This window comes from Rattus norvegicus, chromosome 16 (genome assembly GCF_021556685.1).
Source record: "Rattus norvegicus strain SHRSP/BbbUtx chromosome 16, alternate assembly SHRSP_T2T, whole genome shotgun sequence".
Lineage (NCBI taxonomy): Eukaryota > Metazoa > Chordata > Mammalia > Rodentia > Muridae > Rattus > Rattus norvegicus.
Window position 1 is genome coordinate 42435987 of NC_141549.1, and position 25184 is coordinate 42461170.

Genomic DNA, 25184 nt, shown 5'->3' on the forward strand with positions numbered 1-25184 from the left:
TTTCCTCAGTGTCTTGAAGTTCTTATTGTACAGATCTTTTACTTGCTTTGTTAAAGTCACTCCGAGGTACTTTATATTATTTGGGTCTATTATGAAGGGTGTCGTTTCCCTAATTTCTTTCTCGGCTTGTTTCTCTTTTGTATAGAGGAAGGCAACTGATTTATTTGAGTTAATTTTATGCCCAGCCACTTTGCTGAAGTTGTTTATCAGCTTTAGTAGTTCTCTGGTGGAACTTTTGGGATCACTTAAATACACTATCATATCATCTGCAAACAGTGATATTTTGACTTCTTCTTTTCCGATCTGTATCCCCTTGATCTCCTTTTGTTGTCTGATTGCTCTGGCTAGAACTTCAAGAACTATACTGAATAAGTAGGGAGAGAGTGGGCAGCCTTGTCTAGTCCCTGATTTTAGTGGGATTGCTTCGAGTTTCTCTCCATTTAATTTAATGTTAGCAACTGGTTTGCTGTATATGGCTTTTACTGTTTTCAGGTATGGGCCTTGAATTCCTATTCTCTCCAGGACTTTTATCATGAAGGGGTGTTAAATTTTGTCAAATGCTTTCTCAGCGTCTAATGAAATGATCATGTGGTTTTGTTCTTTCAGTTTGTTTATATAATGGATCACGTTGATGGTTTTCCGTATATTAAACCATCCCTGCATGCCTGGGATGAAGCCTACTTGGTCATGGTGGATGATTGTTTTGATGTGCTCTTGGATTCGGTTTGCCAGAATTTTGTTGAGTATTTTTGCATCGATATTCATAAGGGAAATTGGTCTGAAGTTCTCTTTCTTTGTTGGGTCTTTGTGTGGTTTAGGTATAAGAGTAATTGTGGCTTCATAGAAGGAATTCGGTAGTGCTCCATCAGTTTCAGTTTTGAGGAATAGTTTGGATAATATTGGTATGAGGTCTTCTATGAAGGTCTGATAGAATTCTGCACTAAACCCGTCTGGACCTGGGCTCTTTTTGGTTGGGAGACCTTTAATGACTGCTTCTATTTCCTTAGGAGTTATGGGGTTGTTTAACTGGTTTATCTGTTCCTGATTTAACTTCGGTACCTGGTATCTGTCTAGGAAATTATCCATTTCCTGAAGATTTTCGAGTTTTGTTGAATATAGGTTTTTATAGTAAGATCTGATGATTTTTTGAATTTCCTCTGAATCTGTTGTTATGTCTCCCTTTTCATTTCTGATTTTGTTAATTTGGACGCACTCTCTGTGTCCTCTCGTTAGTCTGGCTAAGGGTTTATCTATCTTGTTGATTTTCTCAAAGAACCAACTTTTGGTTCTGTTGATTCTTTCTATGGTCCTTTTTGTTTCTACTTGGTTGATTTCAGCTCTGAGTTTGATTATTTCCTGCCTTCTACTCCTCCTGGGTGTATGTGCTTCTTTTTGTTCTAGAGCTTTTAGGTGTGCTATCAAGCTGCTGACATATGCTCTTTCCTGTTTCTTTCTGCAGGCACTCAGCGCTATGAGTTTTCCTCGTAGCACAGCTTTCATTGTGTCCCCTAAGTTTGGGTATGTTGTACCTTCATTTTCATTAAATTCTAAAAAGTTTTTAATTTCTTTCTTTATTTCTTCCTTGACCAGGTTATCATTGACTAGAGCATTGTTCAATTTCCACGTATATGTGGGCATTCTTCCCTTATTGTTATTGAAGACCAGTTTTAGGCCGTGGTGGTCCGATAGCACGCTTGGGATTATTTCTATCTTTCTGTACCTGTTGAGGCCCGTTTTTTGACCAATTATATGGTCAATTTTGGAGAAAGTACCATGAGGAGCTGAGAAGAAGGTATATCCTTTTGCTTTAGGATAGAATGTTCTATAAATATCCGTTAAGTCCATTTGGGTCATGACTTCTCTTAGTCTGTCTACATCTCTGTTCAACTTCTGTTTCCATGATCTGTCCATTGATGAGAGTGGTGTGTTGAAATCTCCCACTATTATTGTGTGAGGTGCAATGTGTGTTTTGAGCTTTAGTAAGGTTTCTTTTATGTATGTAGGTGCCCTTGTATTTGGGGCATAGATATTTAGGATTGAGAGTTCATCTTGGTGGATTTTTCCTTTGATGAATATGAAGTGTCCTTCCTTATCTTTTTTGATGACTTTTAATTGAAAATTGATTTTATTTGATATTAGAATGGCTACTCCAGCTTGCTTCTTCTGACCATTTGCTTGGAAAATTGTTTTCCAGCCTTTCACTCTGAGGTAGTGTCTGTCTTTGTCTCTGAGGTGTGTTTCCTGTAGGCAGCAGAATGCAGGGTCCTCGTTGCGTATCCAGTTTGTTAATCTATGTCTTTTTATTGGGGAGTTGAGGCCATTGATGTTGCGAGATATTAAGGAATAGTGATTATTGCTTCCCGTTATATTCATATTTGGATGTGAGGTTATGTTTGTGTGCTTTCATTCTCTTTGTTTTGTTGCCAAGACGATTAGTTTCTTGCTTCTTCTAGGTTATAGCTTGCCTCCTTATGTTGGGCTTTACCATTTATTATCCTTTGTAGTGCTGGATTTGTAGAAAGATATTGTGTAAATTTGGTTTTGTCATGGAATATCTTGGTTTCTCCATCTATGTTAATTGAGAGTTTTGCAGGATACAGTAACCTGGGCTGGCATTTGTGTTCTCTTAGGGTCTGTATGACATCAGTCCAGGATCTTCTGGCCTTCATAGTTTCTGGCGAGAAGTCTGGTGTGATTCTGATAGGTCTGCCTTTATATGTTACTTGACCTTTTTCCCTTACTGCTTTTAATATTCTTTCTTTATTTTGTGCGTTTGGTGTTTTGACTATTATGTGACGGGAGGTGTTTCTTTTCTGGTCCAATCTATTTGGAGTTCTGTAGGCTTCTTGTATGCCTATGGGTATCTCTTTTTTTAGATTAGGGAAGTTTTCTTCTATGATTTTGTTGAAGATATTTACTGGTCCTTTGAGCTGGGAGTCTTCACTCTCTTCTATACCTATTATCCTTAGGTTTGATCTTCTCATTGAGTCCTGGATTTCCTGTATGTTTTGGACCAGTAGTTTTTTCCGCTTTACATTATCTTTGACAGTTGAGTCAATGATTTCTATGGAATCTTCTGCTCCTGATATTCTCTCTTCCATCTCTTGTATTCTGTTGGTGAAGCTTGTATCCACTGCTCCTTGTCTCTTCTTTTGGTTTTCTATATCCAGGGTTGTTTCCATGTGTTCTTTCTTGATTGCTTCTATTTCCATTTTTAATTCCTTCAACTGTTTGATTGTGTTTTCCTGGAATTCTTTCAGGGATTTTTGCGATTCCTCTCTGTAGGCTTTTACTTGTTTATTAATGTTTTCCTGTGTTTCACTAAGTGTGTTCATGTCTTTCTTGAAGTCCTCCAGCATCATGATCAAATATGATTTTGAAACTAGATCTTGCTTTTCTGTTGTGTTTGGATATTCCATGTTTGTTTTGGTGGGAGAATTGGGCTCCGATGATGGCATGTAGTCTTGGTTTCTGTTGCTTGGGTTCCTGCGCTTGCCTCTCGCCATCAGATTATCTCTAGTGTTACTTTGTTCTGCTATTTCTGACAGTGGCTAGACTGTCCTATAAGCCTGTGTGTCAGGAGTGCTGTAGACCTGTTTTCCTGTTTTCTTTCAGCCAGTTATGGGAACAGAGTGTTCTGCTTTCGGGCGTGTAGTTTTTCCTCTCTACAGGTCTTCAGCTGTTCCTGTGGGCCTGTGTCTTGAGTTCACCAGGCAGCTTTCTTGCAGCAGAAAAGTTGGTCTTACCTGTGGTCCCGAGGCTCAAGTTCGCTCGTGGGGTGCTGCCCACGGGCTCTCTGCAGCGGCAGCAACCAGGAATACCTGTGCCGCCCCTTCCGGGAGCTTCAGTGCACCAGGGTTCCAGATGGTCTTTGGCTTTTTCCTCTGGCGTCCGAGATTTGTGTGCAGAGAGCAGTCTCTTCTGGTTTCCCAGGCTTGTCTGCCTCTCTGAAGGTTTAGCTCTCCCTCCCACGGGATTTGGGTGCAGAGAACTGTTTATCCGGTCTGTTTCCTTCAGGTTCTGGCGGTGTCTCAGGCAGGGGTCCTGCCACTCCTGGGCCCTCCCCCACGGGAGCCCAGAGGCCTTATACAGTTTCCTCTTGGGCCAGGGATGTGGGCAGGGGTGAGCAGCGTTGGTGGTCTCTTCCGCTCTGCAGCCTCAGGAGTGCCCACCTGACCAGGCGGTTGGGTCTCTCTCTCACAGGGTCTGGGCTCTCTCTCTCACAGGGTCTGGCGGTATATTTCTAATCTCAGATAAAAGCAATGTGGACTGGGAGTCAGAGGCAGGAGGATCTCTAGGTTGTGTTAAGTCTGGGCTGTGCATTGAGAGCCTTTCTCAAAAGAACAGCCATAAGGAAGTGACGTGGAAACAAGTTGTCATCTCAGGGGATGTCACTTTATATGATTTGGTGATTTAATCCTATGAAAAGCAACTCAGATATGGGGTGACAGTCTAATGGCAGAACCTTGTCTAGCACAGACAAATAGAAGGACACGAAGGAGGGAGGAAGAAGGGCCAAAGATGAGCGATGCTACAGGCATTCAAATGTTAAGAATGCTATCCCTAAGAACAGGAGGAAAGCTAGCTGTCCCACACTATAGCAGTGCTTACAGTTTACTGCAGTTCAGAAACTGGAGATGATTGTCCCTGTGTTGCTGTACAGAAAGGACTGGAACAGTAGTAAAGACAGTGGCTGTGCCCATTTCATGGGTGCTTTAGAGCAAGACACCTTCTGAAGAGGGTTCCAAATAAAAATGTCCAAGTGGTACCTCTGAGCTTAAAATTTCATAGCTTAGGTAAAATCGGATTTTTCTAATTTCCAAATGAAGTTTTGAAGGTTTTCAAGTTGTTCCTCTAGAGGGTGCCCAAGTGCTCGAATAATCTGACAGTGAACCTCCCCAGGCATCTCCCCAGTGGTCAAGTTTTAATATGGGAACAGTTAGTTATTTTTACACAGTTCTTTTTGCTTGTGTGTGTGAGTTGTCCCTTGTCGAGAACAGCTTTCTGTTTTCCTCAGTGAGGAGTGTTGCTCATTTGTGAGCCTTCATTAACTCAAAGTGAAATGGTTAAAAATATTTATCCTGTTAGAATAGGCTGCATCATTTTCACAACTCATTAAAAAATGACAACAACAATAACAAAACTCTGGCTTTTGAGATGACGTATACTAATTCACATTGTTTACCTACCTGTAGTGCTATATGAACACTACTTAAAAGGCAAAATAAACTTGGTTTATATTTAAAAAAAAAAAGGTTTCAGAGCTGCAGAGGAACAGCCTTGAAAGATGCTACTGACATGGAGACTCCAGGCTCAGCCTCAGCCCATGAAGATGACAGAACACAGAAATCTTCCTGTTCCTGCTAGCGCTGTGGCAGCGCACACCTGCCCTCCTGATGCTTGGGGAACTGAGACAGGAGAGCCTGGAGTTTGAGGCTACAAAGGGAGGCACTGTGCTTTCTCATTACCAAGCCTATTATAGCACAAATCAGCACAACTCAGAAATCGGTCTCTCCCGCTCTTGCAGTTGCAAAGGGAAATGGGAAAGCCACTAAGAACCAGAAGCTAAACAAAAGCAACAGCTTCTTAAGAACTTTTTACTTCTTTTGTTTTCAAGGGCCCAGGTCACCATCAAGGAGACTAAAGCTGGGGTAGGAAGAGCATGAGACGGTCTCAGAGGTATTGGGCCTGTACTGGGAAGATCTTTTCAGATACCCCTGGAATGCTCTGAACTCACAGGCAGGGGATTTAGAGGTGGGACTCATTATCCTAGTACCTAGATGTGGAAATGGCACTTCCAAGTCCTATTTGGGGATGGCTTGCCCAGGGAGCTTGGCTCAGTGGAGTGTGGAATGAATGCCAACATTAACAATAATTCTGGTGCAAGTGCAAATGTCTGCATCAAGTTCTCAAAAAATCCTTTTATGGTCCATCTCTTTGGACACACCCTGGTTCCAAACCTTGTTTTGCCTCAGGATCCACATTCTTAGAAACTTGCTAGCTTGCTGTAGACTTGGCCTGCTTCTGCCTTCTGTTCTGCAACTCTGACTGGATGCTAAGATTCATTCTTAGGCACTGTGACATTTGAGCCTTTGCAAAATATATTATGTTTATATATGCCCCCCTCTCTTTGTGTGTGTGTGTGTGTGTGTGTGCGTGTGTGTGTGCGTGTGTGTGTGCACTTGTGCACACGAATTCCACTGTGCACTGTGTGGCATCAGTGGATAACTTTTGGGAGGAGTTCTGTCCTTTGGACCTGATTCGAGAGATCACACTCAAGTCACCAAACTTGGTAGCAAGTTTCTTTACCTGTTGAGCTTGTTGGTCCAGTCTGAGCTTTCACTGAACCCTTAGCCCCTCTTTCCCCATCAGCCACAAGAAAGCAATCTTTGCAGGGTTACTTTTGGTCCTACGTGACTTTCTTAGGTCCCAACAGCTAAACATTTTAATTAGAATTCAACATAGTAACTAAATTGCTAAATTTAATAGGAATTACAGAATGTGGGTTTTTCTGATTCTGTATTGCTTTCCATATTCTTAATTAACAGTCTTCTATACAGTAGAACAGTCATCATTTGGACCTATTTGGTTTCCTTAAGATACATTTTTAGGAAGATTTTATGAAGTTTGGATGTTTAATTTGCTCCTCAAATACCAATTTTCAAACTAGGAAGTGAGTGTTCTATGAACTTCAAATGAGAACTCACTCAATAGATTTTTTAAAAAATGCTTTTGAGTCATTCGAAAGCTGTTTCTACCTCCTTTTGTGCAGGTCTCAGAATTCCTGGGAGGCCTTTTGTTTTCCTAATGAGAAAGCAGACTGTGGTGGAGCAGTGGATGCACTGACACTGTCTCTCCTCTGGCTGTGCCTTCCGTACAGATGCCTGAAGCCTTGGAGGGGCTGAATGGTAGAGTTTTCTTGTATCTTCCAGAGGAGAAGAAAATACTGTCCAGAATCCTTGTGACAAGCACTCGCTTGCGATTGAGCAAGTGTCATGTTGCCTGTCATCTGAAAGGCAGCAGAGAAGCATCATCATTGTGTCCCCACTCTAAAAACAAAATGCAAGTCTCTGGGCATGCTGGTGGCATCCCACACTCCCCCTGACCTGCTGGCTCATCCTGCTGCATAGGGCATCATCTGCACTTGGAACTCCTCGGTCTCCACCAATGGTTCTTCAAGTCTCAAGTCATGTACATTTTCAGATCATTGAGCTCCTCTGCAGGATACTGGTGCTACTAAGGCTGGAGACAGTAAGACATGTGCACATCCAGTGTATCCTCAAAGGCTTCAGTCCTTTGTGAGTTTTAGGTTACCTTCATGGTTCTCATCTTTCTTGCTATCCTCTATGACCAGAGATCTACTCAGACTGCCGTTCTCAGAGGTCCTCAATGAGGTTCAGGCTCAAAACAAGAACCAAGGATAGTGACTGATGGTGCTGGAGGATAGCAAACATCCAATAGCCAGCAACATAGAAACTTCACAGGACTCTGTGGACTGTGTGGATGACAGTGCACATCCTTTAAATCTAATCTCCAGGTTTCAGTGACTTCTGTTTGCTACAGTGAATGGTGTGAGCCTTGTCTAGTTTACTACCAGGCACAGATGGAGTTCTTAGAACTCCCTTTGAAAACATTTAGACATGTGTATAAATCAGGAAGTAAAGACTGAGTGTTTTGAAAGACACGAGTCCTGCCAATGGAACTATGCAAGCCCAGTGTTAACATCCTCCAAGACATTCTCCTTTCCTTCATGTTTATCTTTGCCTTCCTTTGAAGAATGACCTATAGCAAGTAACTTGCCTCTGACTTACAGATAGAAGAAATAAAGACAACTATGAATTTCAGATTTCAAGTACTAAGTATTAGTCAGAGTTCTTCAAAGAAATGAAAGAAATAGAACCAATTGTATATGTCTCTCTCTGTATGTGTGTTCTGTATACACAGTCATATGATGCACAATGTTTTTTTCAATAGTGTATTTCACACTCAAGCTACAAAACTGTCTAGGAACAGTTTTCTCAGTCTGTATTCCAGCCCTTGACTTACATGTGGCTCTCTATGTGTGTCTACTTGTAAAGCCAGTGTTATGTTTGAAAGAAATCTCAAAACAGTAGAGCTCACAGTTGAGATCTAGTCAGCCTGACAGCCTGAGAATTAAAAATGTCACTGACAGATCAATCCCCCAAATCAAGCTAGGAATCAACCTTCACCTATATTCCTCTTTCTATTCAGCCAGCAACTGGCCAGATGTCACACATACATACACACATACACACATACATACACACACACACACACACACACACACACACACACACACACACACACAGAGGAGCAGTTATGTCCTTTAGTCCACCAGAGTGGATGCTAAGCTCTTTAGAACACTCTTCCAGATATGGTAAGACATACTATTTAGTCAGCTCCCGGGCATCCCATGCCTGACCAAGTTGACGTGCAATTACTAATCACATGATGTTCCCAATACAATGGCCTCAAGAACAGGAACTGAAAATTAGCCAAGCTTTATGTCTCAGTTCTAATGCTGAGGGTATCAATATGTTTTCTGTTAAGAAATCCTAGACTATGTATAAACTAAACTTGTACTGAGATGCTGATGCTACAATTAGAAGTGGGAAAAAATCACTTTTGAACTACAAAATGAGGATTCCAATTTACTAAGCCAGCCTGATGGTCTAACTGCAGAAGTAGAGACAGAAAGGCAACCATCCAGTCATATGTCTGAAACACAGAACACAGTAGAACTGCTACCTCTCTCTGTCCAATACTGGAAACAAACAAACAAATAAACAGACAAAACTGGTGACTTGAATATGTGGCGACTGAAAGCATGCAGCCCAGAAGTGTATTTGATAAGATATGAAGTTCTAAGAATGTAAGACTCAGCTCTGGTCTCTTTCTTTTGACAAGTCCACCTTTAAGTAGGGATTACTCACCTCCATAAGCCACCTGTCAGGCAGACAAACTTCCCTGCACCTGAGATCAGGGTATGCCTGCTTAAATGTTTGCCCTAAGCAAAAGTCAGGGGCTTCATACTGGCTGTCTCACATTACTAGGGTGCATATCCTAGGGTTTGAGGGGTTGTCATTGAGGAAGTGATGTAGACAGAGCTTGTACATCAGAAACTAGACCGTCCACACACCTCTCTGAGAATCCTCTCACGATGCACTACTGAGCTGGAGTGGAAACTAGCAAGATAAAGGCAGAGGGGTCTGGGGTGTGGATCTTGAATTTTCTCTGGTATCTATTAAAGTCAGCAGAGTCTGGACACCATGTACTCATGTAGTGACAAGCTAGAGACAATTACATAGAAATAGTGCCACAGAGGCTTTTGTTATAAGGGGAACACGAAAACAGAAAGGATATAAAAGCATTTGGAAAGTAAACACAGTGGAAACAGCATCAGAGCCTGCATATCCTTCTCATTCCCCCAACCACATGGGATGAGATGGTATAAGATGAAGATGCCACTTTGGGAGGCAGCATTGAGGATGCTACTGGCCTGCACTTTACAGCTTGAAAGAAAACTAGAGAAGTTTCATACCCCCTCCATTGATGCTCTGCAGACTTTAGCAGTGGGGTGGATAGTACTGCTGTGGGAAATGAGCCTGCAGGCTTCATAAGTAAATTCTGCTTGCTTTATTTTGCTAGAAAACCCTCTGCACTCCAGTCCCCAAGCAAAGAAACATAAACAGATAATCCAAACTTTTTAACAAAATCGGTTCTTTCTCTCTCTCTCTCTCTCTCTCTCTCTCTCTCTCTCTCTCTCTCTCTCTCTCTCTCTCTCTCCTTCTGTTGGAGGCTGGATTTTTTTCAGTGATGCACAAACTTTTCCTGAGTAGCCTATAGATCAGCCTGGTTTCAAAGTCAAGTGATCTGCCTACCTACCTCTGTCTCCAGAGTGCTGGGATTAAAGGTGTGTTACTGTTTCTTGTTCTCTGACACTTCTCATTGTTGTCAAAAGATAAAATAGAATTCATTTTTATTTATTTTTTGAGTGAAATTTTGCTGCCTACCAAAATTTGATTGCCTTTCTAAGTAGTTTATCGGTAAGTCTAGAATGAAATAAAAATGAATTGCTGAGGATTGCAGACTGGTAAAACCATTCTGGAAATCAGTCTGGAGGTTCCTCAGAAAATTGGACATTGAACTGCCTGAGGATCCAGCTATACCTCTCTTGGGCATATACCCAAAAGATGCCTCAACATATAAAAGAGACACGTGCTCCACTATGTTCATCGCAGCCTTATTTATAATAGCCAGAAAATGGAAAGAACCCAGATGCCCTTCAACAGAGGAATGGATACAGAAAATGTAGTACATCTACACAATGGAATATTACTCAGCTATCAAAAACAACGACTTTATGAAATTCGTAGGCAAATGGTTGGAACTGGAAAGTATCATCCTGAGTGAGCTAACCCAATCACAGAAAGACATACATGGTATGCACTCATTGATAAGTGGCTATTAGCCCAAATGCTTGAATTACCCTAGATCCCTAGAACAAACGAAACTCAAGACGGATGATCAAAATGTGAATGCTTCACTCCTTCTTTAAATGAGGAAAAAGAATACCCTTGGCTGGGAAGGGAGAGGCAAAGATTAAAACAGAGACTGAAGGAACACCCATTCAGAGCCTGCCCCACAGGTGGCCCATACATATACAGCCACCCAATTGGACAAGATGGATGAAGCAAAGAAGTGCAGACCGACAGGAGCCGGATGTAGATCGCTCCTGAGAGACACAGCCAGAATACAGCAAATACAGAGGCGAATGCCAGCAGCAAACCACTGAACTGAGAATAGGTCCCCCGTTGAAGGAATCAGAGAAAGAACTGGAAGAGCTTGAAGGGGCTCGAGACCCCAAAAGTACAACAATGTCAAGCAACCAGAGCTTCCAGGGACTAAGCCACTACCTAAATACTATACATGGACTGATCCTGGACTCTGACCCCATAGGTAGCAATGCATATCCTAGTAAGAGCACCAGTGGAAGGGGAAGCCCTGGGTCCTGCTAAGACTGAACCCCCAGTGAACTAGACTATGGGGGGAGGGCGGCAATGGGGGGAGGGTTGGGAGGGGGACACCCATAAGGAAGGGGAGGGGGGAGGGGGATGTTTGCCCGGAAACCGGGAAAGGGAATAACACTTGAAATGTATATAAGAAATACTCAAGTTAATAAAAAAAAAATAATAGCAAATTTAAAAAAAAATGAATTGCTGAGAATGGGAAAGCTACAGATGCCTTTCCTAGGTTTTGCTTTGATGTTCTACTGGAAATACGATTGTGGTTACAAGAGAACTTACTGGGGCTTCCTTTAACCAGACAGGAAAACCCTAGAAGATCTCAGGGAATTCTGTTTCTTGTAGTGTTCAGGAAGGAGAGGTGTCTTATTATCTTTAGTGTGATGTTTTACTCCATTTTGTACAAGGAGCTTTCCTACATGTTGTATTTTGGTTCTCAAGTTGGAGCGTATTTTTACTTAGGATTTGTCCTTGGCAAGTAATGTTTTGTAATTCCTTTTAGTCTCAACCTTATATCATAGGATTGTAAGCCTTGTGCCTGACACTTAAAAATGAACATGAAACCCTACTTGTTTTTTAACATTTGTTCCAAAACTTAATAATAATTAGTGAATTCCATAGTATGCACTATGCTCCTGAACTCTTTGCTAAGTGGTTTCCCATTTAATATCCCAAAGCACTATTTAAATTTGGCTTACAGACAAAGGAACAGGTTTACAGAGATAACAATACTTGGTTGGCTTGCATGATATAAAAGGAACCAGAATTTTTACTTCCCTTTGATTCATAACCCAGGTCCTAACACTTTTGTGAGCTACATTTTAAAAGGACAAATTTTGCATTTTTGCCATATATTTCTAAGTGTGTGTTCCTCCAAATTACTGGCAGTATTTCATTATTTCTGCCCAAGAGGATGTTGTCTGATTCCTGGCAGATGTAGTGACTGGTGTTTGCAGGATGATGGGATTTGGACTCCAAGCCTTATGATCACACAGCAAGTTCTTTTAACCAGGAAACCATGTGTCTAGCCACCAGATCTGTAGTTTATAAACAAGTGAATATAGATTTAAACATGGACACTAAGAGAGGAGAAACACACATGCAAGCATGAAAGGCATGCGAGAAGGAAAGGCAGATGTGGGGAAGTGAGCTGTGTAAACCAAAGACAGAAGTGAGCGGGGGCCAAGAACAGATGATTTGAAAAACCTTTAATTAATTTATTAATCCGTTAATTGATACATTATCATATTCTGTGTGCATATGCATATATGTGTTAGTGTGCATATATGGAGGTCAGAGGACAATGAGTGAGGAGGTCATCCTCCTACCACATGGGTTTTAGTAATAGAACTTGGATCTCCATGGTTGATGACAAGTTCCTTATCCCCCTTTTTAAAATTACATTTATTTATGTGTGTGTGTGTGTGTGTGTGTGTGTGTGTGTGTGTGTGTGTGTGTAAAGGGGCAGGAATTGTGAGTGTAGATGTGGTAGAAATTATTTAATCCCAACCCAGGTTTTCTCCCCTGCCTCTGACCACTTAGTTCCTAGATAAAAGATACCCACAAGCTTCATATTTACATTAAGCCTTAATCAGCACAGGAGGTGGGCAGCCATGGACCCTCTGGCTGTTATGTCTGTTTCCCTGATAATAATCCCACTATATAATTTGCTGTGTTTCATCTGGGCTGCTTTTAACTCCAATTAGCCAACCCACCTGACCCATGGCAGCTTCCTACTCCCTTCACCTTCTTTATTACTCATGGTTCTTCTTGGATGCCTGAAGTCCTGGGATGCTAAACCCTGCCTGTGCCCAGCTGTTGACTGTTGGAATCCTTATTCACTTATCAGAAATAATTTGGGTACACAAGTTTACATAGTATCACTTGGGTCTACATGTGGACTCTCTTGTCTCTGGGACAATCAGGCCGTGGAGGCCTGCAGTTAGCATTACAATACAGAGCAACAGACCAAACCTCAAAGCATGGAGGTCAGGGCCATCTGGTAGGAGTCAGGTTTCTGGGTAGGTCCCAGATAGTGAACTGATTATGTCAGGCTTGGCCACACAAGAACCTTTACCCATTGAGCTATCTTCCTGGCTCATGAAAAACCTTTTACAGGCTAGTTTGGTCCTGTGGCTCTGCATATGTGAGCTTGCATGTGTGCAGGGCAGAGGACAACCTTGGGGTTTACTCTTCAGGTGCCATCCACCAGTTTTTATAAAATGGGAGTTTTCATTTGACTAGGAATATTAATCTGTCTTAATACCCAGCCCGGCTAGCTGGGTAGGGAGGATATGGATTCTCTGTCCCCCCAGCAAAAGTGTGTGCCATCAAACCAGGTTTCTTTATTGCTGTTATTTTAATTGGCTTCTTGTGTTTGGACTGAAGTTTATCATCTGAGTTTCTGGCTCCATTGCTTTCCATGTAAGCAGGAGAGGACAAAAGAAAATGTCTGTGATTGATGTGTGTATTGTATATGATTGTCCTTGAGTCTAGTATAAAAGTGAACCAGAATGTTGCTTTCTGGCTCAGTCTTGCTTGGTTACACTCAAGGTTTAAGAGGAACTTCTTGAAGGTTTAGTTATACAACAAAGGCTGTATAATTCTCTAAAGTCCCTGACTCTTACATCTGAGATTACTAAGAATTTACTTCCTTTAATTTTTCCCATTCTAGGCACAGACTGAATTATGTAGCTGAAATGTGGAATAAATTAATACTAAAATTATTAAGTGTTTTTAAGTTAATTAGGGCACAGGCCAAACTATTGGAAAAGACTGGATCTGGTGCAAATATTGAGAGTTTTCCCTTGCCTGTGATAGCCCAAAGGTAGGAGCCAATCCACAGAGGGCAGCATTTCTCTGACTATTCAGGGCCACAGGTCCCTCTGTCTGCTTAGCCATTCTTTAATTTAGAGAAATGTCATGAGGCGACTGCTCCTAGCTTGCCAGCTGCAAGGCACCCTAGGATGTTTCGGTCACTCTCAGCACACTGAGATACAGAGGCGGCAACTTCCTCAAGCAGAGGATCCTGGTGCTCCGTCTCCCAAATAAGCTGCGAACCTGAGGACGTGGACTTCATGGTCATTTTCTCATGAGAAAGTAACTTTCTTTATAGCTTAATTAGACAGCAGCACCTCTAACACGTCTAAGAGTTGGACTGCTGACAGATTTCTCAGTCTCCAAGGAGGTTTGGGTCACTTTGATCCAAGATGTGCTATGGCTAGAGAAATAGCAGCTGGTGAGAACTAGAAACGGTTGGAAACTTTTATCCTGCTTTGCATTTAAAAGAAGTTGTGAAAGACCCCCAGATTTTGGGGAGACTCTCGCTCCAGTCACAGGTTGGGGTACCCCCAGGAAACACGAGTAGCCGGTCTTGATGTAATCAGCAAGAGGCAGTTTTATTTACGGGATCTCGGGCTGACACACATCCCACACAGGAGATTGAGTCAAGCCCTGAGCCTCTCTAGGCAGGAGCTTATATAGGGAAAACCAGGGGTTTCGTGTGAATACACATAATTGGCTAATACAAAGGGTGCACAGTTACTTTTGGCACAGAGTTACATCAACAAAGCATAAGTGTAATCTAGCATCTCAGCAATGTGGGCAGGGCAACTCATCTCACTGCAGCAGGGAGTGAAGGAAGGGGAGGGGGTGGCTCCAGATGGCCAGTGTCCTTGGGAGCTGATAGTCGGGCCGGTGAGCCCTATCTCAAATTCTCTCAGGCATGTCTGGACTTTGTTTGAGACTAACTTTTTGAAATTTTAACCCTTCATTCCCCTCTACTCCTTGTGAATAGTCCTAATCTTAGGACTACATGATGAGTCTAGCGTCTAGAGGCTCTTCACCCCGTATAGCCTGATACAGCCCGATACTGTTGTCTCAACATAAGGACATGTATAGCACTAATCCGTTCTCTAATAAAAGCAAAAAGGCGGTTAATAATGCAGGGCCCAACAGTGAGCAAAAGGAGGAGGATAATCAAGGGACCAGCTAAGGCTAACAGCAGGGTGGTAAGCCATGGGGACCTATCGAACCAGCTTTGAAACCAGTTATCAGTGGTTTCTCGTTCTCGTCGTCTCTTGTCCAACCTCTCTCTAAGTTTAGCCATAGAATCTTTAATGGAGTGATCGAGGTAAAAACAACATTCTTCTCTCAAAGCAGCACATAGCCCTCTTTCTTTAAGGAATATCAGGTCTAATCTTCTCCTATTTTGAAGGACTACCTCTGAGAGGGAGGTTAGGTATTCTTGGAGGTCAGCTAAAAAGTCTTTAGGATTCTAATCTGAACACTATCTAAACCTATACACCAAGGTCATGACTATCTTAGAACTTTTAAACTTATGGTCCCTGAGGCACAGTCCCAAGAAGTGTTAGGAGTATTAACATATGTAATGTTACATCATTTGTAATAGAAATCAAGCCTATCTCTATATTTTTCTCGATGGAACCCAGGGCAAACATGAAATTCTTGTTTCTAAAGCACACTCCTCAAGTGAGCATTATAACAACCTCCCAGTCACTTATCTGATGTGTAAGTCTAGGGAGCTTTTTTGAAGATCTGAGTGTCCCTCTAGGTCCCAACTCTCAGCCCCAACAGCTAGTATGCGGCTGGTGAGGGCTGAGAATTGACGGCTGTCAGGGTGGTCAGCAGCACCAGGTACGGTCCTTTCCAGCAAGGCTCGAGTGTCTGGGCTCCGTGTCATTGTATATATTTACAGTCTCCAACCTGGAATGGATGAGATGTCTCGGGGGTCCCCAGGGCATAGGCTGCTGCCAGCTGTGAGCAGATTTCTTTCTGTATCACCTGTAGGTCTTTTAGCCTGACACATAAATCATTATTACTATGACATGTTGGTTCAGCAACATCATCAAATACAGTCAGAGGATCTGAGGCCCCATATAAGATCTCAAAGGGGGTAAAGCTGAATCTGGAAGGGGTATTTCTTGCTCTGAAGAGAGCAAAAGGGAAGGAGTGTCACCCAGTCTGTGCCAGTCTCCATGGTCAATTTGTTCAGGGTCTCTTTTAGAGTTTTATTTATTTACTCTACCTGTCCTGAACTTTGAGGTCTGTAAATAGAATGTAATTTCCAATCGACCTCTAAATACTTGGCCACACCCTGGCTTACCTTGGCAAGGAAAGTAGGGCCATTGTCTGACCAGATTACCTTGGGCAATCCAAATCGGGGGGGAAAGATTTCTTCCAGTATCTTCTTGATGATTGTAGAGGCTGTCTCTTGTTTGGTGAAGAAAGTTTTTGTCTATTCCTGGAAAGGTATCTACAAGCACTAGGAGATACTTGTGATCATATTTTCCTGGTTTTATCTCAGTGAAGTTCACTTCGACTTTTGACTAAACTCTCTAGGTTCTCTTTGTCCTGTTTTCTTGCTAAGCATTTACTTACTGACATATTTTTCTCTGAGGAATATAGTTTTCCCTCAAGTGTGTCATTGTCTTTTTTTTTCTTTTTTTTTCTTTTTCGTTTAAGCAATTTGGGCCTTTTCTTCTGTTGTACATTTTAAGTGAGGCCATCCCTTAGTCCAATCCCAGTTCCCAGTGGCTGTCTCTTGTACGCCTGTAACCAGGATAGGCTCCTGCATAGCCATTTTCCGAGCCACTTTATCTGCTTTGTTACTGTCCCATGCCACTGAATCTCTTCCTTCTGATATCCTGAGCAATGAATAGTACTCACAGTTGTTGGCTTCACCAGGGCATCCAAGAGATGGTAAAGGCATCTGCAGCGCTGATGTGCTGGGGGGTAGAAGTTCAGCCATCCCAGATGACATTGTGCTGTCCACCACGGCAGCACCCACTTATCTCTGACCTTCATGAAGAGAACTGTTCCCGTCTGTGGACAAGGTCCTCGGCTTTCAGCAGGGGTCAATCAGCCAGTCGCAGAGGTCTTTCCTCCACCCATGGGCTTCTGCCAGTGCTTGACACTTGTGCTGTGGTGGCTCCAGGTCAGGATTGGGCAGCAAGGTGACCAGATTGCCCCCAACAGGTGGAGAATCTAGTCCATGTCAGCTGATCAGTGATCCCATCCTCTGGGACATTTCATTTAAAGGCAAAACATCAGCCACTCTACCGCAGTTTAAGTCCTGGATTGGGTGATAGTTGTCAGAGCCCAGCTGGCAGAAATGATGTGTTCCAGGCAGAACGGCACTAAGCCACACACACACACATCTCCCAGCATCAGGTACTGGTGCACTGAGACAGGTCTTAAGCTCCACATACACAGTCTGTAGATATGCATACACATGGCCTCACCCAGCCATTTTAGCCCATGTAAGCCATTTTGGAGAGCAATTTTCTCATGAGCAAGGGATAGGGGCAGTCAGGGATGACCATGAACTAGTGGGTGGGTTACCTGTCCCATGCCAAGGTCCACTGTTCTTCGGGCAGTCCATAAGTATTGTTCGTTGCCAGTAGCCCTTGCACTCAAGGTCTTTGGATATTGGCCCACTGTGGGGGGGGCATAGGAGCACAGAGCATTGGGTCCCTGTATCCACACTTCCCTTCTATCTCTGTACATAGCCAGCACTCTAGGACCAAGAAGCTCTCCAGTGGCCCCTCTTGTTCTTTCTTGGGCAGTCCCTGACCCAGTGTCCTTTTTCTTCGTATTAGGCACACTGATCTTTAGCCAGGAATTCTCTTCTGTTGCCAGGTACTATCTTCCTAGGTTCCCTAACTACTGTGGCCAGTATATGTTCCTCTCTTGTCTTTTATCTCTCTTTAGCTCTCTAACTTCTTTTTGTCTTTTCTTCCCTAGCTTCCTGTTCTTTTTACCTCTTTCTCTGTAACTTGTACTAACTCTCAGCAACTTAACTTAACCCTTTAAATTTCTGTAACATTCTCTTTATATCCTTTCCTTATCTTAGCCAGATTGGTGGGGCATTTTCTAGCCCCTCAGAGACCCACCCTTGGAGCCTGGCGGCAGACCTGGCACTCCCTACCTTTAGGCGTTTTGAAGTCAACAGGCAGAAGTGAGGGCCTTCCATCCATGTCTGGAACATTTTTTCTGGCCTCTAGTAGGATTCCATCTTTCCTCGGTGGTAAAGAAGACCTGTAACAGTTACTAACAAGCATCTCAAATGGGATGGTGAGAAAACAAGGGAATCTCGAGAATAAAGGTCCACTGAAGAGGACAAATAGCATTTAGTCACACAGCTAAGCCAGGAGGCTTTCTTGGGACAAAAAGGCCTTGTGTCTGTGAAACAGAAAAGTGAGCAGAGGGGCAGCCTATCTGTTACCGGCTGTCTCTCTGGACTTAGATTTTCCCTTAAGGAGTACCTTCCTTTAGTGCCAGCTCAGTGGCTCTGTCTCTCAATAAACCCAGCCTCTGAAGGACACTAGGCTTCTAGTAAGAACTAATAACAACAAAAGGATGGAGAGACGGTTAGAACCTGAGTGTTAGATACTAAGCAGCTGACAAAAGAATTGTAACCAGTTCACCTGGGGCTTCTTGTCTCTTACATCTAATAAAGAGATTGTTAATACTATAGTACCAACCTTTAATAAAAAAAAAAACTATAGCTCTCTCCATGTCTCTGAATATCAGGACTGCAGTAGTAGTCCTTCACCAAACTGTCTCAGTGGGCTAAGGGCCCATGGAAAAGAAAACATTAATCCTGACCTTGGCCACAGCCAAAGCCTGAATTCTAAATTTTGACTGGCAAAACAAAGTTCTTCACAGTTTGTTGCAGATTCTTTGAAACTATTTTAGGGGCTTCTCTGCCCCCCAACCTGGGGCATTTTGACCACAGGGGCAGGAACTGGCTGCTGTGGGGATAGGATCAAAGGCACTCTCCATGTCAATGATGACTAACAGGGAAGGTTACTTAATGTTGGAGATCAACTCCTCTTTTGGAATAGGGCCAGCAGATAAGGCAGGCTCTTTTAAAGAACTTCTCTTAATGAACACTCTCCTTTTGCAAGCAAGTGTTGAAGGTCTGGCCACTGAAGGCAGCAACTGGAATTTTTTTTTTTTTTTTTTTTTTTTTAGGGCCAAAAATCTCATAATACAACCACTAACTCTACGCTATCTTTTTGTTGTCAAAGCGCCAACCCCAGCCGGCCTCATCACCTTGAAACTCCTCTTACTCTGACTTGGCCTGAGCTGCGCCACTGCCCACGCGCAGCTTGCTAGCAGGCCTGTATGCTCACCACCCTCAGCCCCTACATTTTCCTACTCTGTGTTGTCCCTTCCTTAGAAGCTGTGAATGTTTAAGCAAAAGGGAGAATTTTTCTTCAGGATCTAAGGTAAAGCTTTCTTGTTAATGCCTGCTTCAGACAGGGTCATTCACTAACCTGGAGTTCTTCATACACAACGGTTAACAGCAGCTGGGCTGGACAATGGGAGTAAAGAGAGGGGCAGCTCTCCTTGGGGAGGAGGCTCAAGAGAGAAAGATAAAACTCCCCAGCAGAAAACAATTTCTCTCAAGCAAATTATTTTTAACTTTTAAGTTAAGCACCAAGAAGACCAAGTAAAAATCCTTGAAAAACAAAGCAAACAGTTTCATGATTTCAAACACAGTCGTCAGTCCAAGTCCAAAAACGAAACAAAAGCCAAAAAGACACTGGACAATACCAAAGAAAACAAGCCAGACAAACAAACAAGACCAAGACAAAGCATCCTATAACCAATTTCCACAGATGCCTGGTACCTTCAGTACCTGGCCCAAACTGCAGCTTAACCTTATCTGCTTCTGGGATACCAAACACAGAAACAGAATACAGACAACAGACACTAACACATCTAAGCACACTTGTCCTATACTTAAATAGGCAGCCGAACGCAACCTCCGAAGTCAAGTCACAGTCAGATCTTTTCGACTGTCAGTCGCTGGGTTCTCCCGACAATATTCGGCTCTTGGAACGTCTCCCAGAGATGGGGCGTCCCTACTTCCACTATCTAAAAAAAGAAAACAAAAAGAGAACGGGTATTCGGAGTAGGAACCCAGTACCTACTCACAGGCGTCTGTCCGGGGCGGGAAGCCCATCCACCCGAGTGCACTCAAAAATGGAGTGGGAAGCCCATCCACTCAAATACGGGGTGGGAAGCCCATCCACCCGTGCACAGGGCAGGAATCCTTCTTCTGCCCAGACAGTGCACCAAGACCTTAAACCGGTACCGGAAAACACAGACTACAGGACTTAATTCACACACACACTCTCACACACACAGCAGCCACTTTCCAGCACTCACACTAACGTACCTCCAAGAGGCATTCGGGTCTCCGGGGGTCACGCTCCTATCCCGGACGAGCCCCCAATGAAAGACCCCCAGATTTTGGGGAGACTCTCGCTCCAGTCACGGGTAGGGGAACCCCCAGGAAACACGAGTAGCCGGTCTTGATGTAATCAGCAAGAGGCAGTTTTATTTACGAGATCTCGGGCTGACACATATCCCACACAGGAGATTGAGTCAAGCCCTGAGCCTCTCTAGGCAGGAGCTTATATAGGGAAAACCAGGGGTTTCGTGTGGATACACATAATTGGCTAATACAAAGGGTGCACAGTTACTTTTGGCACGGAGTTACATCAACAAAGCATAAGTGTAATCTAGCATCTCAGCAATGTGGGCAGGGCAACTCATCTCACTGCAGCAGGGAGTGAAGGAAGGGGAGGGGGTGGCTCCAGATGGCCAGTGTCCTTGGGAGCTGATAGTCGGGCCGGTGAGCCCTATCTCAAATTCTCTCAGGAATGTCTGGACTTTGTTTGAGACTAACTTTTTGAAATTTTAACCCTTCAGTTGAAACTGAATAAACTGTGCATTGACTGACTGGGCTGTGTAACCTGTGTCCAGGGTAATGCGACACTCAATTGGGACCTCAATGTACCAGACTGTAGCAGTGAATTAATTAAACAACTTTGGCTCCTTAGTACAGTCATGGCACCTGCCCAAGAGTTCTCTGGTTTTGAGAATGAAAGACACATTTCTAATTCTCCTGACAGCTACCATACATCTCCCTTCCACCCAGCATCCCAGGTTTCACACCTTTAAATCTATGTTTTATCTTTGCTGCCCTGTTACCTTCTGGGAAACACCCCACTCCCCCAATAGGGTCCTATTCCCTTCTACCTACATCATAGGCTGCTTTCTCTCCTGTAGCTCTTAAATCTGATCCTTCTAACTCTGGATCATGGTGACTCTCTTCATCCTCTCCTCTCTCCCAATCCCATGACCTGTCTTTCTGTCTTTCTGCTCAGCCATTGGCTATGGCAACTCTTTATTATCAGTTGAAGCCCTCAGGGGCACTCAGGTAACTTCTGACCCTGTAAGCCAGCCCCAGTCACATGTTGTCCCTGTGAGAGCTGCCTCGGTCACGCTGACTGTCCGCAGCAGTAAAACCCTAAGTAAGTCAGAAGTTGATACCAAGGCCTGGGTATTACTGATAGGCCTCACCATACTTTTGTTTGGAAGAACATGAATATTGGGACTTTGGATTTGGAAAGCCACGAAATGGTTTGAATGGGGCCCAATGAGCTATCCTGGCAGGAAGACTTTGTGGCTGTGAGTGATTTTAACTGCATAGACCTGGCCCAGGAGGCTTCAGGGGAGAATAATTTCAGTGTGTAGCCTGGAGATTGTTTTTGTGGTGTTTTGGTGAAGAATGTGGCTGCTTTTTGCCCCTGTCTGAAGAGTCTGCCTGAGGCTAAGGTGAAGATTCAGATTCATTGCAGCGACAAAGGACGTCTCAGAAAAGCCCAGCAGAGACTCTGTGTAGGGAGCGGCTAATGATGGCGCCGACATCCGGTGGTCATTTGTGGTAAACACCTACAGCGCATGTGTTGGCAGACCCCCAGCACCTACAAGGCCAGGGTGATATTCATGCTAAATAGGTATTTCATACTCCACCAATCCCCAGTGGACAAATTTACAGCCACAGTCTGTTTTGTATATAAGGCAAGTGTCTTTGTTGCCCGGGGTCCCCGTATCATCAACTAGGTGTTCCTGCAATAAAGGCTGATTGAGAAGGATCCAACGGTGTTGCGTCTTCCTTGCCGGTCGAGGTGGGCGCGACAACTGGTGGCCCGTACGGGGACCCGAGAAAATTATCTTTTCTCGTCTGGATCCAGAACTTTTTCAGCCTCAGGACGGTCGGCGCCGGTAAGTTCCCAGTAGGGGCAATTACTTGCCGGAATTGGGACAATAGAGTTCCTAGAAGTGGAACGGTAAAGTTCCTAGAATTGGGACTGTAAAGCTCCGGGATAAGGGATTGTAAAACTTCCCTGGTAGGACAATAAAGTTCTCTGGAAAAGCAGGGACAATGATAGCCTTGGTTTAGAGGCAAAAAGGGGTTTGTGGAGCACGGTAATGTTGTCTTTTCCATTTGATCCTTTGTGGGTTGGACTAGCACTTTTGCCTTATACTCTTTTTGTGTTGTGGTGTTGCTTCTGTCTGAATTGCCACCGCCCAGGGCACGAATGCATTTGTTGGGAAGAGTCCACTGATGAGCCACAAGATCATGTGAAAATAAACACGCCAGCTCGCCAGCTCGCCTTGCTCGTAAATCGATCGTAAATAAGGTCGTAAAAGCATGGGAAGCTTGCACTCCACCCAGCTCCTGTCAGCTCTTCAGGAGCTTCTTGGTCAGCGTAAGCTTAAAATTGAAAAGAAAATCCTGCTGAGTTTTCTTGATGAGTGTAACCGTCGTGCCCCGTGGTTTATAGTGTCAGGGTCGCTCACTTTGAGAGCATGGGAGAGGCTGGGAAAAGATCTGGATAAGGAGACTACAGTGGGCAAGCTTAAACCAGGGACAAAGCCGCTTTGGCGTATAATCCGTGCCTGCTTGGAAGATAAAAGATGTGAAGAAGCTGTTAGGACAGGTCAGAGAATCCTTACAGAACAACAGGAGAGTATGTCAGAAGGAGAGAGAGTTTTGAAGGAGGGAAAGAAAGGAAAAGGAGGAAAAGAGGTAAGAGAAAAGACAGAAAAGATCAAGGAGAGGACAGACAAAGGCGGGAAAAGTAATCAAGATCAAGGAATAAAGAAAATTTATCCCTCATTAAAGGCATTGACCTTGGAGATGTCTAGTGATTCAGAATTTAGTGATAGTGACCTAGCTGACCTTGAGGAGGAGGTAGCTCATTATGAGAAAGAGATTTATCATTCTGACTGGCCAAACACTTATGCTGTGCAGAAACAAGCCAAGGACTTAGATAAGAAGGCAATTATGCCAACAGCACCTCCTGCACCATCGTATAACTTTCAAGGTAAAACAATGGTGAAGCCTGCAGGAAGTACTTCTTTTTGCCCGGAAGTATGGAAAGAGTTAGGATTGAGTTTTCCAGTTTTTCTGGATGCAAACGGGCAGCGACATCATGAACCTGTTGACTTTAAGACAATAAAACAATTAACAGAGTCAGTCAAAACCTATGGAGTCAACTCAGCTTTTGTTATCGCTCAAATTGAGGCTCTTGGCAGATATTGTCTCACCCCTGGAGACTGGGGGAGTTTAACCAGAGCCTGCCTCTCTCCGGCTATGGAACAGGTGTAGTGAAAGGAAACTTAATTTTATGGACCCCGCTCTAGTGGCGATGTGTTGGTTGATAGCCAACGTTAATTTTTGAAGCATAGTGTTTTATCTGTGCTTGTGCTCCTAGCCCACACAGTAGGGGGGAGCGAAACTAGCTGCAGAGCTGCTACAGTGAACAAGGAGACTGCTCAGTCTCACCCAATTTTTCTGGCTCTTCAGGAGCTGTTTAAAAGAAAAAGGCTTAGGATAAAAAGAAGCACTATAGAGAGATTTCTTAGTGAGTGCGATTGCCATTGCACCTTGGCTCACTCTCTGGGAATCTCGAGGTGGACAGCTAAGAAAAGCTGGGAAAGATTTAAATTTTGCTTGGGAACAAGGAACCTTAAAGGGACAGGCTGCATTAGAAATGCTACAGGAGGAATGATCTGAAAAGGCTGAGAGTGAGGTGGGGGAGGACTCTAAGGAAAACAAGAACAAGAAAAGAATTTCTGCTTTTAGTGGCCAGACCTTCAACTTTTGCTCACAGAAAGAGAGTGCTCATTAAGAGAAGTTCTTTCAGGGAGCCTGCCTTATCTGTTGGTTTTATTCCAAGAGAGGAGTCAGTCTCCAGCATTAAGTTATTTTTCTCATTAGTCATCATTAACATGGAGAGTGCCTTTGATTCTATCCCCACAGCAGCCAGTTCCTGCCCCTATGGTCAAAATGTCCCAGGTTGGGGGACAGAGAAGCCCCTCGGACTACAAAACTGCCAACAGCCAAAGGTAAACGTTAAAACAGAGAACATTCCAGGCCCAAGCCTAACCAGATGTGTTTCAAATGCAGATGCTTCATCAACTCTGACCAACTTTTACTCCAACAGGACGAGATAAAAATAATAAGGACTTGAAGATCCGATCCTTCTCCTGATTTAGTAGCTCTGTTCCAAGAACCAGGGGCCATAAAACCTTTTGGCCCTTATCTCCTGGAGCCATAAAACAGGGACATATTGGGGTAAGATGGGCTAGAAAAGGCCTCGATGATTTGGGCTAGCATGAGTAAAACTTGTAATAAAAAAGAGACAAGGTAATGGTAAAGTGTTTTTGTGTACACATTCTTTTAGAGTTATGTTTTAGTCTTTGGACCCTGATTAGAGACAGTTTACACCCTAGACATGAGAGAGAATGGGTTTGGGAAAAACAGTCCTCCCAGACTCTCCACAGATGCTTTGGAGAAAGAGAAAAACTTTCAGAGCTCTCCTGGGAACAGAAGAAAGACAGGAGACGTCCTGCCTCTCTGCTGGCTCCTATTGGAGAAAATGCTTATTTCTGGTTCTGGGTTCCATAGGTAGGATATCTGGGTCCCTTCGGTGGGACACCATCTAATTTTTTCCCTCTATGTCTATTGTCTGTCCTTGGTGCACCAAGCTGTCCATGTCTGTCAGTTTATGTCTGTGGTTTTTGTTTCTCGTTGTTTAAATGTTTTATGTTTCATGTTCAAAAGAAAAAATGGTAAAAACTTTATCTGCCGGTCATTCACACCTTGATTTGGTCTTAACTCGTTTCTGAAAAGAGAACAAATGAATAAAAAGCAGTTTCAATTGGCCTTTGGAGCCCTGTACCTACAGCAAAGAGCCTAGGTCAGCTGGAGAGGCTGCCCGGGGGTGGAGCATCTGCAGGAGCTGATCT

General features: G+C 43.6%; 1 protein-coding gene and 2 long non-coding RNA genes across 2 annotated transcripts; 2 read left to right on the forward strand and 1 right to left on the reverse strand.

Moving 5' to 3' along the window:
• Positions 1 to 25184, forward strand: part of Erich1 (glutamate-rich 1) — a gene marked incomplete at its 5' end in the record, with an annotated part of 52793804 nt that overhangs the window by 11565427 nt on the left and 41203193 nt on the right.
• LOC148000541 (uncharacterized) lies at positions 16453 to 18956 on the reverse strand. Its single transcript, XR_015639879.1, has 2 exons — positions 17995 to 18956; positions 16453 to 17503 (listed from the first exon to the last, which is right to left on the reverse strand). It is a non-coding gene; the product is annotated as an uncharacterized LOC148000541 (long non-coding RNA).
• On the forward strand, positions 21969 to 25053 carry LOC148000542 (uncharacterized). Its single transcript, XR_015639880.1, has 3 exons — positions 21969 to 22151; positions 24196 to 24281; positions 24380 to 25053. It is a non-coding gene; the product is annotated as an uncharacterized LOC148000542 (long non-coding RNA).